The sequence below is a fragment of the Lissotriton helveticus genome, chromosome 4_1 (genome assembly GCF_964261635.1).
Source record: "Lissotriton helveticus chromosome 4_1, aLisHel1.1, whole genome shotgun sequence".
Classification (NCBI taxonomy): domain Eukaryota; kingdom Metazoa; phylum Chordata; class Amphibia; order Caudata; family Salamandridae; genus Lissotriton; species Lissotriton helveticus.
In genome coordinates, this window is record NC_136063.1 from 163,817,502 (window position 1) to 163,836,113 (window position 18,612).

Here is an 18,612-nt window from a genome sequence, read left to right on the forward strand (position 1 = left end):
CCATAGGCAATCTAATAGTCAACAACATTGCTAACCATTGTTAAATTTTTGCTGTTTATTATTGCGATAGAAATATAAAATAGCTACATACTCTTCCAGTATCAGAGTGCTATATCAAAGCATTCAATTAAAATTCCTCTTACATATCCCATGACACTCACAGTCACCGGTCATCTGTAATGGCTCGTTGTTCCTATCTGCTGCAAATTTATCTCTGGCTTTATAGAGGAAGAAGTAGAATTGGACAAGCCAGTAAATTCAAAGAAAGAGCCAAGCCAGAGCTGAATCAGAGTTCTGACATACCAGTAGGAGTAAAAACACGAGCTGAGCAGAAAGTTTTAGGAGCAGATAAGCACCTCAATGACCGCAATTAAATAATTAACAAAACAAAAAAAAACAAAGATGTAATGAAGCCCACACAGAGTTTACACCATGGGCAACAGCTCTTTCAGGAGACACATCTAATATTGCTCTAAGATTTATTATAGCCTTACAGCCTGCCGTTGCGGGCTCTAACGGCCATTAAAGGCCTGCTCCAGCGTTAAAGATCTTTTGACAAAAAAAGAGACAGCCACATTGTAACACAATTTAACAATGGTTGGTTTTCACTTTGTTGTTTAAAGGATATGGTTTATTTATGGCATCGGTGGCAACTCATTTTGGAGAGTTGGATATGTTTAACGGCACTTTTTTGTTGAAAGCTTTTGTGTTTATGTTTTAATTATGTATTTCGTCTGCAACTGTGCCTTATTCAGAACACCTATATTACTGAATATAAATGATTTCCTCATTTGTCCTTGCAGGCCCATGGGTCGGGATTTAAATGGTGCAGCAGGTGCAGTGGCACAGGGGCCAAAAGCTGTAGGAAACTCACTGAACACCGATTACTGCTATATTTCACTACTAAACAAGCAGCCACAAGTGCAGTTACCTTGCCGACACTAGGGGCATGATTTGGATGGTGCAGCCGGTGCAGAGGCACAGGGTCCCAACGCTCTAGGACACCTACTGAACACTGATTGTTGCTATATTTTACTACTAAACAATGAGTCACAAGTGTAGTTACCTTGCAGGCACTAGGGTCATGATTTGAATGGTGCAGCAGGTGCAGTGGCACAGGGGTCCAAAGCTCTAGGAAACCTACTGAACACCGATTGTTGATATATTTTACTACTAAACAAGAAGTCACAAGTGCAGTTACCTTGCAGGCACTAGGGTCAAGATTTGAATGGTGCGGTAGCACAGGGGCCAAAAGCTCTAGGAAACCCACTGAACACCGATTGTTGCTATATTTTGCTAATAAATAAGCAGTCACAATTGCAGTTAACTTGCATCCACTAGAGTCATTATTTGAATGGTGCAGCAGATGCAGTGGCACAGGGGCCAAAAGCTCTAGGAAGCCCATTGAACACCAATTGTTGCTATATTTTGCTAATAAACAAGCAGTCACAAGTGCAGTTACCTTGCAGGCACTAGAGTCCTTATTTGAAGCGTGCAGCAGATGCCGTGGCACAGGGGTCAAAAGCTCTAGGAAACCCACTGAACACTGATTATTGGTATATTTTACTACTACCCCCAACTCAGAACCACATATGGCCGATATCTCCACACTCCCTAGCGACCGCTTAACGTTCCAGTGCTCCCAGGGGTGCCACCTCCTCCACTACCGCCGCCACGCTTCCTGACCCATCCTCTCTACCCTCACGGGCTTCCTCCCTCACGGACTTCCTCTTCTTCTCCCCTAGGACACTGGCACACCTTAAAAAGTGTACGGATCACCTTTTTCACAGTACAGCCAGAAGTTATAAAAAACACCTGAAAGTTCTTTAAAGTATTTCAGCGCTCCAAAAGAGCACCAGTTATATTACAAAGACACTTTTTTATTGCACTGGAGAGATTACATGATTTGGCCAGGATCACAAGATGTTCAGCAGATGCCCAGACTAGAACCGGGTTCAGCAAGTCGGCAGCTCTTTCTGTTACTTCACATCTTTATTATAGTTCTCTGCAACATGTACAAAAAAAGAGAATAGATTTTGCCAGGGTAATAAAGTTTGAAACTATTCTTTAAAAACAATGCTTGCACTGATTTAACCTGATGTACTAGCACTACTAAGATGAAACAGTTCTGCATGTGAATAAAATACATTTTGGGAATTTTTGAAGAGACTTTTTCATATTTCTCACGTTTGTTGCAGAAGGTATTTAAAAATGAAGGTGGCCCAAAAAGTTAACTGTGCAGGACACCAGAGTTACTGTCTTTCTTTCATATTGATTAACTTGTAAATACATTCTTGCCTGTTTTGAACAGGGGGCCGCATGCAAAGGTCAGGTGTGTGCGTGTGGCCCCCAGACTATACAGGAACACTATAGTATAGAATATATACAGCAGTGCTGGTTCTGGTGTAGCACAGCTGCAAGTAAAAAAAAAAACACTATTTAGCAGTCAACGCTGGCTGTGTCAAAGATTTTTTACCTTTACTCACAGCAGTTTGCAACATGGCTAAAAAACATTGGCAAAGCCAATAGATCTCGCATAGGCAAGGCCTATTGGCTTTGCCAATGCTAGTTTGTTTTCAGAGATCGCTAGTGGGGAGAGAGGCACAGGAATGGTCTGATACGGCCCAGGAAAGTGTTGGGTTACTCCTCTGTTCCTTTGACATCGGTATCACTGGAGTATGGCTTTTTTCCGTTCCCGCTGAAATTTGAGTTCCTCAACTTGTCATGGTTGAAGTTTCAAAGAGGTACAGACGCCCCTGTCCCCATGTCAACTTTTGGGTGCAGTTCACAGGTTACACTTCTCCCATCTAATTTCTTTACCCAGAAGGATGAGTAAAAAAACCTCCTAAACTATGGATTCTTTCAAGTGTTTTTCCACAGTCTCACCTTTACAAATGATTTCTTCCTCTTCGTCACCGATACTAGTCATAGAATCTCCTTTTCAGCTGGGACAGCCAATGTTGAGATGTAGAATGCAGCCGATTTGCAAAGTAGTACAGTGAGTCTATAGAAACCACAAAGGTCGCAATTGCTCTTCAGAAATGGCCCATGTTGTTATTAAATGGGATCTTTTTTGCATGGTGTAAAGATATTTAAAGTTTCGACCAATCAAAACCTCAGAATGCCTTTAAACGTACGAGAAAGCCTGCTGACTCTTATGTAAGTCCATGGACTGTAAATTGAGACCTGTACTCGTTGCTGGACATTCATGGTTCACGGACTCGGCTTGCTTTGGTTCACAATAAACAAACCGCATGTAATAGTATATGACTTCAGCCCACTCGTAGTAATGTTATGATCATTTTTCAATCGGTGTTCAAATGTGTCTATAGTTGGCGGCCTTCGCATTGAGTCCGTAGACGCATGACACATCCAAATGGGAATATAGTCTGCACACTTTTCTAAAATTTGTGAACTGGATCCAACAAAATACGTTTTTAGCGCGTGAACTTGGTACAGAGATCCCAAACTTTGCCTAGGGACCCACGAAGGGTCAGCAAGTTTTTTTGTCCGCAAACTAAATTCAGGGCTTGCAAACTTTGAACCATCTCAAGTTCAGGAACCCGAAGACAGGTGATTGAAACCCAGGAATACAAACATATTTTTTTAAACATTATGAAGTCTGGCCGGTAATTTGAGCCCCGGTCTAGCTAGGCCTGGTGGTCGGGAAGTGCTTACCGTGCCTCCCACGTGACCTTTTATTATCATTTTTTTTAAACGGGATATTCGGACCCAGTCCCATTTGCTGTAATGGCAGCAACAGCAGAATTGTTTTTGTTGCAGGCATGCCAATCAAATTAGTTTAAATTCGGGGTTTCAGCCCCAAATTTTAGTCAGAAAACCTGAAATGGGTCAACAGGAGAAAAGCTCCCACATTCAATGGGATTCGTTAAATGTTAAATCTGTGTCTACTGACAGATCATGAACCCTGATTTGCGAACAGCCCTTAAACTAGATATCACGATGCATCTATTTTTAAGTTTAGCCTAGGCAGCACATGCGCCATCCCTGCAAGACTTTTATTTACATACAGTGGGCTTACAACCCGCCTATAGTTAACCATTTGTTAGCTCCCCTTTGTCACGACATGCAGGCGTCATGTCCTCTTCTTGTGTTTGCCCCTGCCTGCCCCCTCCAGAGCATGGACCAAGAGACTGTGTCCATCCACTGCTCCTGTTTTTGGAGCTACTTTTTTCTTTGTGTTCATGCACTCTATATGAGTGCTTGGGTTTTCAGTCCGACTCCCATTTCGTCGTCCATGTAGCTTTTATTCACTCTCATCTATGTTGCTTCTTTTCCCTCCCACTCCTCTAGCCTGTACTCTAGGCCACTGCACTCTACTCTGCACCACCTTACTCTATGCCACTGCACTTTACTTGACTCTGCATGACTTTTCGTCACTGCACTCTACTCTGCATAGGTGAAACCAATTGGTTTTTGCCAATGCTTCTTTAACCCTTGAAACCCTACCCGACATATTTTTATAACACTCATTTCTTAAACAATACTGATTTACACCGAAACAAGTAAAGGCACCACACTGAGGAGTAAAGTAATAGTTTGGTCTATCTCCCTTCACAGGGTTTTGCTGTAGCAGAGAGGAAAGTTTTGGACTGGAGTTAAATTGGGGAATACTCTATTTTCCATCCTTCCCTATTTTTATACCGCCTAGATGGATCTGCATGAAACCTGACTTGCCAAAACTGAGCAAGTTCCACTGTTTGGAAGTTTTCATGCAGAGTCAAACAGCATCAAAGTTATAAGCAAAGCATAAATCACAATTTTAATGGACACTCAGGCCTATTTGTAACTACACAGTTTCACAAAAACGAAATATTGGTAACGCTTTCCTTTTACCACCTTCAAAATACAATTCCACCAACACTAACCTTTTTCATAGTCTGGCTAGGAGCGCTTACACCAACTCTATGTGCCTACGTCAGTGGTTTGTGCAAATGGAGCGTAACATTCTTGTATGGAACCAGGCCAGATGTAATATGAACCTCTTAAAAAATGGAATACATTTCCACCTCAGAACACTAGGAGAGAGTGTTTATAAAATATAACCCTAGGAGGCATAGCTAACGTGACATACTGAATAAAGTATTACAACCAAGTAAGCTGTGGCAGGAGAAGGACACACCTTTGTAGTGGGGGCCACTTGAGTCCTCTATCCCACAGGGCTTGCCCCAAAAGCACCACTCATTCTCCAGAAAACTGCCACCATGAGGACTTGAGGAACCCTCCCAGCCACCCTCATGGCCACCCCCAAAACCCAGAAGTTGAACTTGCTGCTCGCTCCTTCAATTCATGTTTATTAAGGAGGCAATCATTTTGTTATGAAAAATACATACTATAAAATAGGTAATCTGGTCAAAGGGACTGCATGGCAGGTGCTTACATATGGGGCCAAGGCCTCGAGTCCGACTGCAAGGTAATGGGTTACACCTGGAGTCAGACTGAAAGAAAAACCCAAGACAGAGGTGGCTGGAAAGTCCTGGTTGAGGGCCTATACCCCAGGAAGGGAAGTAGGCATAGGTAAATAGGCCAATATGTCATTTCCCATTCCTAAAATGGGTGCAATATACTTCACGGGTGCATACCTTTAAAAACATAGGTTAAGTATTTCTAAATTGGTAGCAGTGCAAGTCCACCTCATACTGTACTCATTTTCCAGTTTACATACTATAAGAGTTGATGACCAGAGAATGCAGGTGTAAAAAGTTGGGAATGGTATACAGGCATACGGTAAGTATCACTACTGCCTACAAGAGCATCTTCTGAGTGCACTGTACATTGTACAAGAGTTCCTGGAGTAATTCAGCAAGGAAAATATGCACCAGTTCTGGTCACGTGTGCAGCTGAGTAAAGTTCTAGCTTTTGCGTTGCGCATTTACAGGGTTTCCTTTTTTCAACTCTTGTTCAGCGGGGTCAACCACAGGTCCACAAGTAAACACCTTGCCACACTTCCAGAAATATGAAACAGGTGAGATGCTGACCACGAGGTAAAGTCACTGGTGATCATTTCAGACGAGACTGACTCCTTGACGATGTAGGTCAGTGTATGAATGGGATGATTAGTGACAATCCAAAAATTGGACCCAGGACTAACAGGCCCCAGACCGCAGTAACCGCAGTTGTGACTCAAAGAGCGGTTCACCACTGTACTGTGCCTTGGGGTCTAGATGGCCAGTGAGTTCCTACGGAGGTAGATACACATATCAGAACACAGATGTTTAAAATACCCATCCCCCGACAGGAAAAGCAGGATTCTGACATAAACGCGCAGCCATGTTAAAATCTCAAAAGGCACCATTTCGTGTTCTTTCTATGGGAATATTCTTCTCTTTATTTGCTAGGTCCCAGCTATGCAGCCTGCCTCAGAGTGGAGTTGGAAACTGAAATTATAAAGATGTTCTACTGTAATTAAATTGCCAGCTGCCCCGTGACTGTGATCGCACTCTATAAATAATGTAACATATAGATCATTATGTTGAAATACTTGATAGAGTACAGATTAGCCAGGAAACAGTCGAGTCACAGAGTAAAGTAATAATAACTTGTTTTTTTTAAAAGATAGATGGAGGGAAGGGGCTGTTTTGTGTGTTTGTTTGTTTTTTAAATCAATGTTCTGACCTTGGAAGGATACAAGTCTGTGATGCCAGGAGTCGAGCTCTTGAAATTCACATCACTGCAGATGTCTGCAACGACTATTTACTCCCTAAATTACCCTGATAGCGAATTTAATGAAATTAAGAGATATGCGCATTGAAACAATCATATGAGGTTCACGAGACAGTTACACAAATACAGGGGGTGTTCCAAATGTCAGAATCTAGAGTATGTTTTTGGCACTACATGTCTTCTGGGCGCTAACGAGAGGTCTGCTATGCTCTCCTCCTCCCTCATCCAAGATGCTGACAAGGTGATATGAGACAAAGAAGGGGTTAACAGGGTCGCCCCAGAGAGGCCTCTCGAGTATCACACGGTGCATCTGCCACTGCTGGGAGTTTTGTTAATGAAAAACAACAGGCCGCCATCTTCAGCCTTCTGCCTGTTGTTCTTGAAAGGGCGAGATTTTGATCGATACCTTATATCTATTGATCCAAACCTCGATCTGGTCGACTGAACCTTTGTTGCCTGTCTTGGAAGAAAACAGTACACCTATCTGCAAATTAGTTCACCCAATAAAGGACTCTACTCTCAAAGATCACGGACAACTTCTAGGTTTCAAAAGTTTATTGTAAAGATATAATGAGCTGCAAATACAAGCATCTCAGAATGAGATTCACGAGATACACAGGTCCAATTACATACATGTGCTCTCGAAAAGCCCTCAGACGAGCAACAGAAATCACTAACACAAGTTCTAAAAATAATAAAGCTATAAGCATAGACGCATATCTCTCCTTCATTTAGGTTGGAGGAAAACAAACACAGGTTAGGCGTCCCTACCCTGTTCTAGATGGTATCCCTACTTAACCAAATCCCAACCTAACAAAGGTGTCAGCAGTGAATGACCCCCAAGGGAAGTCACCCACTCTAAGTCTCTTGGTGAAAACCTAAAGTTCTCCAGTCATGACCCCTCACTGCCTATCCATCCGCTCTCTAAAGGGTCCTCAGGTCTCTGCTCTAACTCCACCCAGGGGTGCTGTCCCTAATACAAAACAGTCAACAACATTTGAGACGCCCCTTGCGAAACGCCTCTCACGTGGTGCAACTTCAGGCTTTTTCCATGATGCTTTGTATTGGGCCTCAGACGTTAGAGTTGACCTTGCTTCTCAGACTCTTCTCCGGCCCGCTGATACCCCTTAAACATTCCAAAACCCTCCTCCATGTCTGGGCCGTCTACTGAACAGACCTCTATTCATTCACTTATAATTGGATCCCCCCTTTCCTGTTGCAGACAGATATCTGCCGCCAAGAACCCAACTCTCATAGACTTCTAAAAAGGCCTGCAACATTTCTCAGCCCAGACATGTACGTGTAAATAAATGCTAAAACATTTCAGGCCTACAATATTTCTCATTATGATTATAGCATTCAACTTCTTCATTTAATTAAAGCATGTTAAAACTCTTATTCTATTATTTAGAAAACATTACTATAAATCATGGCCCATTAATGCAATGACCAAAAACGTTAAACAATCTGTGTCGTGAAAAGAAACACCTTCCCTTTTAGCTCCAGCTCTGGCCCTGTGGCCTACCACGTTCTGCGTTTTACCACAGACCATCTTATGTGTTACCAGCTACACGACATAGATTCAAAATAATCACGTCTAATAAAATCATATAATGTCACACATTTCTGTATTAGTTCCACTTCTACTTAAATCTCTATATTAGCTATATATTTTTGAATATCCTTGCAGGTACTATTAGCACTCATGGCATTTCTCTTCATGACTTGTGCTTACTATAGGTAAGTGTGATGTACTCATACATGTAAATCAGTTTGCGCTCTCTCAGTTCCCCCCTTTGATGACCTCTCGGGGTCATCACTAACATTTAAACTGCAGTTATTGCTGGCATTCTCTGCGCTTCCAGAGCTCTCAGACTCCTGTACTGATTATCTTGTATGGCAGCCAATCTCTGCAGCTGTTCTCTTTGGGCCCTTTCTGACCTTCTTGCTCTGTACCATTTGAATACCCTCACCAATCCCCACAATATTATCCCACAGATCAATATTATGATGATAGGCTTTAGGATATACCAAATAAAGCTTTTGCCTAAGGTGGAAAACCACCCTCCAACTGTACTCATTCCGTGGCCCACCTTTTCCCAGACATTTTCTCTACTCAAGTCTTCGATCTCCTTGTGTATATTAGTTATGTTCTTAATAACCTTCTCAAGGGGCTTCGAAAGGTCTGGAATGTAAGTGCAACATTCCTGGACCTTCAAAGCCTTACAGACTCCGCCCTCTTTTGCTAATAAGACATCTAATGCAAGCCGATTTTGAAGAACCATAGCCCTTATCGATTGCATCTCTCCTTCTACCAGCATTAAGGACTGAGCAGTGCTGGCAGACAACCTGTCGACAACTGTTGCCAGTCGTCTAATTTTAACATCATTAAGGATTATTCCCAAAAGAGGGAACATAGCTCCAAAGACATCTCCAACCATTTCGGCATCACCTACATCTCTCCTTCCCCTCGATGATGTCTGACCCTCAATGATCACTAAGTCTTGTGCATGATATATTTTGGGGAAGACAATTGCCAAGTAACATGATCCATACCAGTTGTCAGGTAGTCTCACGTAAGCATTTCTTCCACATACAAAATACACATTTGGAATCACTTGCATTCCCTTCAGGAAATCCTTAGTGTAGTACTCTAAATTAAAAGCATGTTCACAGTCAACTTCACCCACGTATACATTTTCATAATACGTTTTGGCTCGGTGAAGACATAACTTTCCTCTCTGCGTTTTATCTAAAGCTATTGGACCACTACTACCCTTTCTCTTGTGTGACTTTTCTTCCTCGGTCCAATCTATTTTCCCTTGTCCTGATTTTTTCAAAATCTTTTGTCTCCTGTAACGATCATCCACCTGCCCTATGAACTTTTTCTCGACTTCTGACACCTTACATGTCAGGTTATTTCTACGGGCATGTGAAGTATCTAAGGTAATCCAAGGAATGAAGAACTTGGCCAATCTGTCTTCACTCTTCCAGTAATCCCATTTATTCATCTGCTTATAATTCGGGACTTCTGGCAACACAGAATCATAATTGGAGAAATAGTATTCAAAACTATCTCTCTCATAAAATATACTAAGCAATAAGCTACATGTAATGCCATATGTCAGAGGGAGGTGATGATAGCGAATTCCTTCATCTACAGACGCAGGCAACTGCATGCAGACGTAGCAATCCTTAACCTCCATGGCATCCACGTATTCATATAAAAGTTTAGCATAAGCATTCGACCTAAAGTCTCCTTGGGACTCGTCTACATGTAACCTGCGGGCTTCTGCAGCCAATAACGCCTTCTCTTGAGTGTTTTCCCTTTTCTCACCAGCAACAGTGGGTGTAAGCGTTTCTGCAGAATTCACATCAGTTACCTTTACCTCTTCTTCATGTCCCTTTACATAAGAAATTGTTACCACTAAAGCTATTAATATTATCACTCCTACTATTAGTGTACCTATTATACATTTAGCTCTGCGGTTCGGGGTGCCGGCCTCCATTTCGTCAGATATTTTAGCTCACTCTTTATCTTTGCAAAAAGTTCTTTCCTCTCGTTCCTTTACAGTCTCTTTTCAATCTTTTTTTGTCTTTAGAATCCACACAGCTGGAGGCTGACAGCCTTTTTCGCAAAAGTCCTTTCACAGTTCAAAAAGACAACCCTAGCCCTTCTCCATCCACTCAAGGGGTTCCCTAAAATTCTCTGCTTCCTGGGCGCTAGGTAATCTTCTTTTTTCTGCTTGCTTTATTTACAAAATCCTTTAACAGTCAACTATCAGATTTGTGGTTGCAGCTTCAATAGCATAGTTCAATATTTCCATGCGAAGAGTATGCTCTTCATGTGCTGTTATCGTTGTACCAAAGTCGGGGAATTGCAATTCTGTAAGAAACATATGTTTTAATTTGCTGAGGCGGGGAGGTCTGGGGAGCACGAATGTTAGTGACCCTTCTTGTTCGACACCGGGTACCAACAGTCGTATTTCCACGGTGATAATGGGCTCAGAACTGGACACCACCACCGCTCGGATCCTCCCTGTCTCCGGTTTCACAGACATTTGTCGCCAGATATGTCCACTCAGGTGTGGAGTATCTTCTGTTAGGCACACGCACTCTTCTTGACCTTCTTCGGTCCGGTGCCTCAGCGCCCTGAGCACCTTCTTCTGGGTCTGAGTCTTCTGATATCGGAGGAAGGGTTACTTCTGGAGTTGACCTCAGGCTAGAACTTCTTCTTTGCGGCCAAATTGCTTCTCCACGTGCCCTTCTACTCCTTCTCCTTCTGGTCTGTTCTCGCTCTCTTTCAGACCTGTCAGGGTCAGACTCGTACTCCCAGCTACTTTCTCCTTCTGTAGCGTCTTCAGTTTCGCTGTTGTACTGACCGTCTTCAGCTTGGTCAGACTCGTTCCCTGCTTCCGCGGGCACCTCTACAGCTTGGCTAGCTCCCTCTATGGCTTCTTGGTCCTCAGCTGGACGTCCATCCGAGAGAGGAGCTGTTTCCAGAGGTGCTGGAACCCTTTTCGTATGCGACGCGTGGATCCAATTGGGCAGGCCTCCCACCTTTACGGCTGTACTTGTGATCAGGATGACCTGGTAGGGCCCACGCCAACGAATATCCAAACAGCTTCTTCTCACATGTTTCTTCACCAGGACCCAGTCCCCAGGATACAGGTCATGGCAAGGGCCCTGGCACGCTGGAACCTCTGCAGCCTGCACCTGAAGGGACACAGAACGCATGGCGTCAGATAGCCCCTTACAATAGTCCAGGATCATATCATCTGTGATATTTAACAGTGCAGTAGCTGGAATAGATGGCAGCCTCATTGCTCTCCCCATTAACACCTCATGTGGTGACAACCCTGTTCTTCTGTCTGGGGTACTACGAAGGCTCATGAGAACTAATGGGAGGGCATCAGGCCAACTCAGGGTCGTTGAGGAGCACACTTTTGCTATCCTGCTCTTAATCGTTCCATTGATCTGTTCCACAATTCCTGAGGCTTCTGGTCGGTAACTGCAATGTAGCTTTTGGTCAATATTCAGTGCAACACAAATCATCTTCACAAGCTCGCTGTTAAAATGTGTTCCCCTATCTGATTCCAAAAAGGCCGGCACCCCGAAACGAGGGATAAGTTCTCTAAGCAGTAACTTAGCCACTGTGAGGGTGTCGCACCTACGTGTAGGGTATGCCTCAACCCATCTGGAGAACACACAAACAACCACCAGGACATAGCGGAGGCGGTTGCATCTTGGCATTTCAATGAAATCTATCTGCATTCTGTTGAATGGACCTCCAGACCTTCCTATGTGACTTAGTGCAACTGGTGTTCTTTTCCCTACATTCAGCTGCTGGCAGGTCACACAACGCTGGCACACTGCTTCTGCTGCTATTCTAAACTTAGGATTGTACCAAGTCTGTCTAAACACTCTCAGCATAGCATCTCTCCCTAAGTGTACGGGACCATGTATGAGTCTAGCCATTGGACTCACCATCTCATTGGGCAACACTGCTCTGCCGTCTGCTGAGACCCAAAAATGAGTCTCACCCATTACACATCCTGCCCTTTCCCATGTTTCTTTTTCAGAATCAGGAGCATTTTCTTGCATGATTGACAGTTCATCCCAAGTATCAACAGTTTCCAGTATCATGGCTAATTCAGTTCTTACATTTATTCCACCCACATCCACCTCTGTGAAAGAGTAACCTTGCTCCGCGCAATACCGCGCAACTTCATCTGCATATCTATTGCCTTTCGAAACAAAGTCCTCATTTCTGGTATGTGCGATGCACTTTACAACTGCGATACTTGCTGGGCATTGCAATGCTTCTAACAACAGGCGCACAAACTCTCCATTGCGAATGGGAGAGCCTGAAGAAGTCATGAACCCTCTTTGAGACCATAACTGCCCGTAATCATGAACTACCCCATACCCATACTGGCTGTCGGTGTAGATGGTGACTCGAATTTGATTGCCTGCTAAGCAAGCACGTGTCAGGGCAATAATCTCGGCTACCTGAGCGGAGTGTACTCCTTCCAGGCACCCAGCTTCCACAACTCCTTCTATTGTACAAACAGCATAAGCTGCTCTCAATTGCCCAACTCCGTCTCTTACACATGAGCCATCGACAAAGAAAACTTCGTCTGGGTCGGTCAGTGGCTCATCTACGATGTCGGGTCTGGGTTTGGTGCATAGTTCAGTCACATCGAGACAGTCATGGTCTGTATATTCATCATCATCATCAATATCATTTGGAAGTGGCATTAAGGTAGCAGGGTTCAAAACAGAGCATCTCTTGAGGGTCACGTTCTCTGCAGCAAGAATAACTTGCTCATAGCGCGTGAGCCTGCTATTGGTCAGATGCTGTGTTTTGGTCCTGGTCATCAACAGTTCAACAGAATGTGGCACGCACACCTCTAACGGGTGCCCCATAACGATATTTTCACATCTTTCAATGCTGACACCCGTTGCAGCAACGGATTTGAGACATCCGGGCAACGCTGCGGCTACTGGGTCTAAAGTAGCCGAGAAATAAGCAACTGGTCTACGGGCATTCCCATGGATTTGGACCAACACAGACAACGCACAACCTTCTCTCTCACAACAGTAAAGAAAAAATTGTTTATTGTAATCAGGCATTCCCAATGCCGGAGCACGACACAGGTCCTCTCGCAGCTGTAAGAATGCCATCAAACAGTCTTTGTCCCATGGTACCGGATCACTCACCTCCTTGTGCGTCAGTTTTTGCAAGGGCTTTGCTTTCAGTGAAAAGTTCACGATCCACTGTCGGCAATAACCCACCATCCCTAGGAACATCCTGACCTCTCTCTGTGTCTGAGGCGCATTCATTTTCATGATCGCCTCTATCCTGTCTGGTGACACTTTTCGTTTGCCTTTCTCAATTCTGTGTCCCAAGTACTGTACTTCTGTCAGGCAGTACTGCAATTTTCCCGGGGACACCTTGTGCCCATTGGCAGCTAGGTGATTTAACAAAGCAATGGAGTCTTCCCTGCAAGCTTCTTCTGTTTCTGACGCCACAAGGAGGTCGTCTATGTACTGGACCAGAACTGACTTCTGGGGCAGCACTAGACTTTCAAGATTTTTCTTCAGAAGCTGGTTAAAGATCGATGGACTCTCTGTATACCCTTGAGGGATACGACACCATGTTAGGACGCGATTTTCCAGCTTAAATGCGAAAAGAAAATGGCTATCTTCGTCCAAAGGGATCGAAAAGAAAGCCTGACAAAGATCGATCACAGTGAACCACTCAGCTTGGAATGGAATCTGAAACAGTATCACTGATGGATTCGGCACCACTGGACAACATGAAACGACTATGTTATTAATCTTTCGAAGGTCCTGAACTATCCGAAATTTCCCATTTGGTTTCTGCAGACCCATAATCGGGGAGTTACATGGACTACCCACGATTTCTTTCAGTATTCCCTGTTTAATCATGGACTCAATCACGGGTTTTATGCCTGCAATCGTTTCTGGAGTCAATTTATACTGGGGTGTTCTTGGGAACTCAGCATGCGGTTTCACTACAATTTTCACTGGGTCCACCCCTTTGACCAATCCAATCTCTTCCCCAGTGAAATCCCATACTTCTGATGCCACTGTCTCTCTCAAGTCCCAGGGAAGCTCGTCTACTGTTAAAGTAGGGTACAGCTCCACACATATTCTTGAGTTTGCAACTTTGAAATCTGCATCATCATCATTAGTCAATACCTCCACTCCCTGAGGTGTACAATATATAGTACAATTCAATTTGCATAACAGGTCTCTTCCTAGCAGACACACAGGGCTTGAATCGCAAACCACAAACTGGTGCTCATCACTGTACTTCCCTATTTTCACCTGTACCGGTTCTGTCAATTGGCTGGTTATTCTCCTGTTTGCGACCCCTACCACCTGTATGGTCTCTCCAGACATGGGCAGGTCTGGAACTGCAGCTGATCTGATCGTGGATCTAGTGGCTCCTGTGTCCACCAGAAATGTCGTAGGGCACCCTGCTACTTCTGCTTCAACATAGGGTCCCCTCTGATCTACCTCTAAGGCTGCCCCAAGGGTGCAGTCTTCTCTTTCCACTCTCTGTCCGGTTAATGGGTCCACATAATAGCACTCTTCACCTTCCACAAACAGGGGCATTTGTCTATAGGTCTTACCCATACTCCCTACTCGAGGAGGTTGCGGGAACTGGGCTCGGGGAGGAGCCCCCCCCCCTTTGAGCACCTTTCCTTGGTATGGCGTTACCCCTCTTGTAGGTGCGCTCTGGACCTCTTCCTCCTCTATTTCTTGCTCTCCTATCTCTACATTGTAAGGGCACTCGCGTTTCCAATGCCCCAGCTCGTTGCACTGGTGGCACCTAGTCGTTTTCTTCAAGGTAGCTATGTCTATTCTGGGTCTAAAGGTGGAACTCTCCTCATTACCCTTGTTCTGACTGTACTGCTTCTTACCTCCTGTACCTGTCCCTTGCTGCTGTTGCTGCGGTCCCCCTTTCCCTGCTGCTTGCATCTGTACCACCATCAACTTTTCTTTTAGTTTCTTAGCCTTGGAATCTATCTCATCACAGCAGTACCTGGCATATCTCAGTATTTCGTCTAGGGGTTTACTTTGCCAACAGATCGAGTGTTGCTGAATCATTAAACTAATATCCGGTCTCAGTCCCAGGACGAACTTGGACACAAATTGCCCTATGTCTTTTGGATCCATTACATCCAAGCCGCTATACTGTTTAAACGCCTTCAGCAATCTCTCGTAATATTCATGAACTGTCTCTTTGGGTTCCTGTCTTGTTCGGTCTATTCTGACCCAATCTATGTCTTGCATTGGCACCTTCTCTTTCAGCCAAGTCATCACTCTCTCGAATTTTGCCATCACAATCTCGGACGGCCCATTAGTCTTGGCATCTCTCTCTGGCTCCGTTGTGGGCCACTCAGCGCTAACCTTGCATGCTGTCCACAGATCTCCTGGTACTACAATGTCAAACAGCGTGTTCAGATCTATCCAAAGGACCTTTGAGATTTTTACAAATCTCTCGACTTGCTTGTACCACTCCACAGGGTTCTCTCGTAATTTGGGGAAAGAAGTGGTAAAAGCAGCTAAATCTCCCCTACTCCAAGGGACATGTACATAGTTCCCATTTGCAACTTCACGCAAAGGGTAAGCTTCTATTCCCTGCTGTCCTGGTGTCATACCAATCATGCTTCTCCTGCCAGTCCCTTTCTTGGACCACCTCTCTTCCCACTTATCTAGTGCCCTCCATGTCCTTATTCCAGTAATCAGTTCCCTTATGTGTGTTTTCAGCCCAATCGTTCTCCTCTCATCTAGGTCCCGATCTGAGTAATGTAGCCTGTGGTTACCCTGTAATGCTTTGGTTCTTGACAAGTCCACCATATATTTGCCTGCTAGTTCGACTAACTTCTCATGGACTGCTCTCGCCTTTCGTGTGATGTCCTTTGCCATATACAGTATTTCATCCTGTTCATACATTTCCATTCTTTCTAAAGGCAGGGTACCATCTACCATGTCATCCAGATCTGACCTTAAGCTGGAGACATCAAGTCTCTTGGCTTTTATCTCAGCTCGCAATATGTCTTTTGAAGGGGGCTCACTGGTCTCCCTACCATCCCAACTTCGAGCTCTGCGTTTGGGCTCAGGAGAGTTAATGGGTGGCCTCCCTTGCTCCCATCTCTCCAGGTCCCATGCTCGGCCATCCGATCTTGGAAGGTGATGGAACACGGGCCTGTTATCCCTACTCTCTCTCTGCCCACTCTCGTCTTCTTCTCTCCTCTCACCGCACATCTCTCTGTTATTTTCCCTCTGGTCGCTACACTCCCTTTGCCTCGTATCGCTCAGTATCCGATACGATCCTTCCTGGTTCCCCATATTCCCTGGGCTGCGCTCATTTCTGTCATCACAGGGACTATGGTGCGACCTCTCACAACTCCCATTCTGTTCTCTGGTGCCAGGCACACAGTGTGGACACTTAAAGCTGTTCCTGTACTCTTGCGCTCTCTTCTCCCCTTCACTGAGTATTGGGCACGCCACCCCTCTACTCCCGGGGCCCCCGTTTTCCAGGTCTGTTCTACCTCCATTCCGGGCCCAATGGGTGACTCCCCTACTCCCTCTACAGTCCCACTCCGGGCTACTCTCTCCAGCCCCGCAGTGAGTCCGTGCTCGGCTGTCCTGACTTTCCCTTTCTGCTTCTGCAGCATTGATGCACTTTTGAGCCTTCACTGCCTCGTCCCACTGCTTCATGTACTCATTTAGCTCTTGAAAGGATTTTCGTCCAGATCCCCTCAGATCCATTGGCCATCTGGGGCCCCCAGGATCTCCCCCTGGGTCCCCTGCTGTGTGCATCGGGGTACTCCACTCTCTGGGTATCGGCATCTGACTTGGGGAATTAGTGGTATCGTTCCTCCTTGCCTGCTCTGCTCTTTCCCTGTCTTTCCGTTTCCGTTCTTCCCCTTTTGCTCTCTCTTGGTCATATATCGATATTATAGGACCTATGGTAACAGGTACCTGTAGTGCATCTGGTAATGGGTAGGATGTGGCGCTTTCCATTTCCGGCGCTCTTTGTACCACAAACCTACCGACTACCTGTTGCACCTGACTAGGCTGGAGCAACTCTTTCTTTGGCTCAGGATCCCACTCTGAACTGGGAAGCGGTCTATGCTCTCCTGCATTGCCCCCCTTTGCTCCTTCAGTGTTCTCGACCTCCCCCCCTGCTCTATTATACGGGGGTGGCCTGTCTGTCAGTAATCTGTTTATCAAGCTATCCTCTGTTTCGCTCTCATCATCTTCTTCGAGGGGACTTTTATTTACTGGCGCCTCTAACACTGGGTACAGTTTATTTATTTCCAAATTATGCACTCTCCATCTTTTAGCATCCGCATCCCACCTGGCATCCTGTACTGCCCTTACCGAGCGTTTCACCCTTTCTTGTCGTCTGTTCATATTCCTTTCATGCGCTGCCCTAAGCCATGCATCAAGGGCTTCAAACTGGGTTGGTCTAGGCAAGGGTCTCTTTGAGGTCATGACTGATTTCAATCGATGTAACACCTCTAATCTGAACGTCCCGTACTTCGGGAACGTCAGTTCCTCATTTCCTTCAGTAATCTTACTCCACTCTGATATCCAAAGGATCGTATGCAACCCAACATTTACTGCCATGTAACGAGCTGGCGTACCCTCCGGCGGGGCTTCTTCCCCTTCATACGATCCTCCCTTTTCTTTCTTAAACAGCGCTTTCAACCATTTAAAACACTTCATAATTATGCGCACAAAATCCAGCCTCGCTACTCTGTTTACTTCCTGATGACAATCCACCAATCCTGTCGCAGCTTTGCTAGCTTGGCCTATCACAGCGCGGTCTTTCTCCTATCGGCCAATCACGTCGCGACCCTGTCTGACGTGTTCGCTAGCTGGCCTATCACAGCGCGGTCTTTCGCCGGTCAGCCAATCACTGCGCGACACCACCTGACGTCACTTTTCTCCGCTTCGCAGCAGCACCCCTCCTTTCTCAACTCGTCTCCCGGTTATGCATGCGTCCCATTCATACACTGAAAAATGACTACTTCCGACCAAGCGGTCACTTCTCTCGACTGTACGTCCACAGTCTATCTGTAATTGTCAACACAACTGACGAGATGTCTATCGTCTCTCTGATAGGTTGCTTACACACACAGTAACTTCCGACCAGCGTCCGTTACTCACGCACTCACTCTTACGTTCCCCCTATCTCGGTCTTTTGGGTGATCAATGGTACCTCATGACCCCCTTCACACTAGTTGACAATTACTCTGGGTGTCCGATACACCCGAACCACTTAAGCTTCTCCTTGAACTTAAGATTTCCACCGGTTGCGCGCGCTCACAACCTGTTCCACAGTCACTCTACAGACATTCAACTCCGCCAGACATTACA

The 18,612-nt window shown here is 45.2% G+C and overlaps 1 protein-coding gene across 1 annotated transcript in view; it reads right to left on the minus strand.

Moving 5' to 3' along the window:
* ZC3H3 (zinc finger CCCH-type containing 3) overlaps window positions 1-18,612 on the minus strand; it is a 1,704,695-nt gene that overhangs the window by 822,204 nt on the left and 863,879 nt on the right. The gene's annotated exons all lie outside the window — the stretch shown is intronic.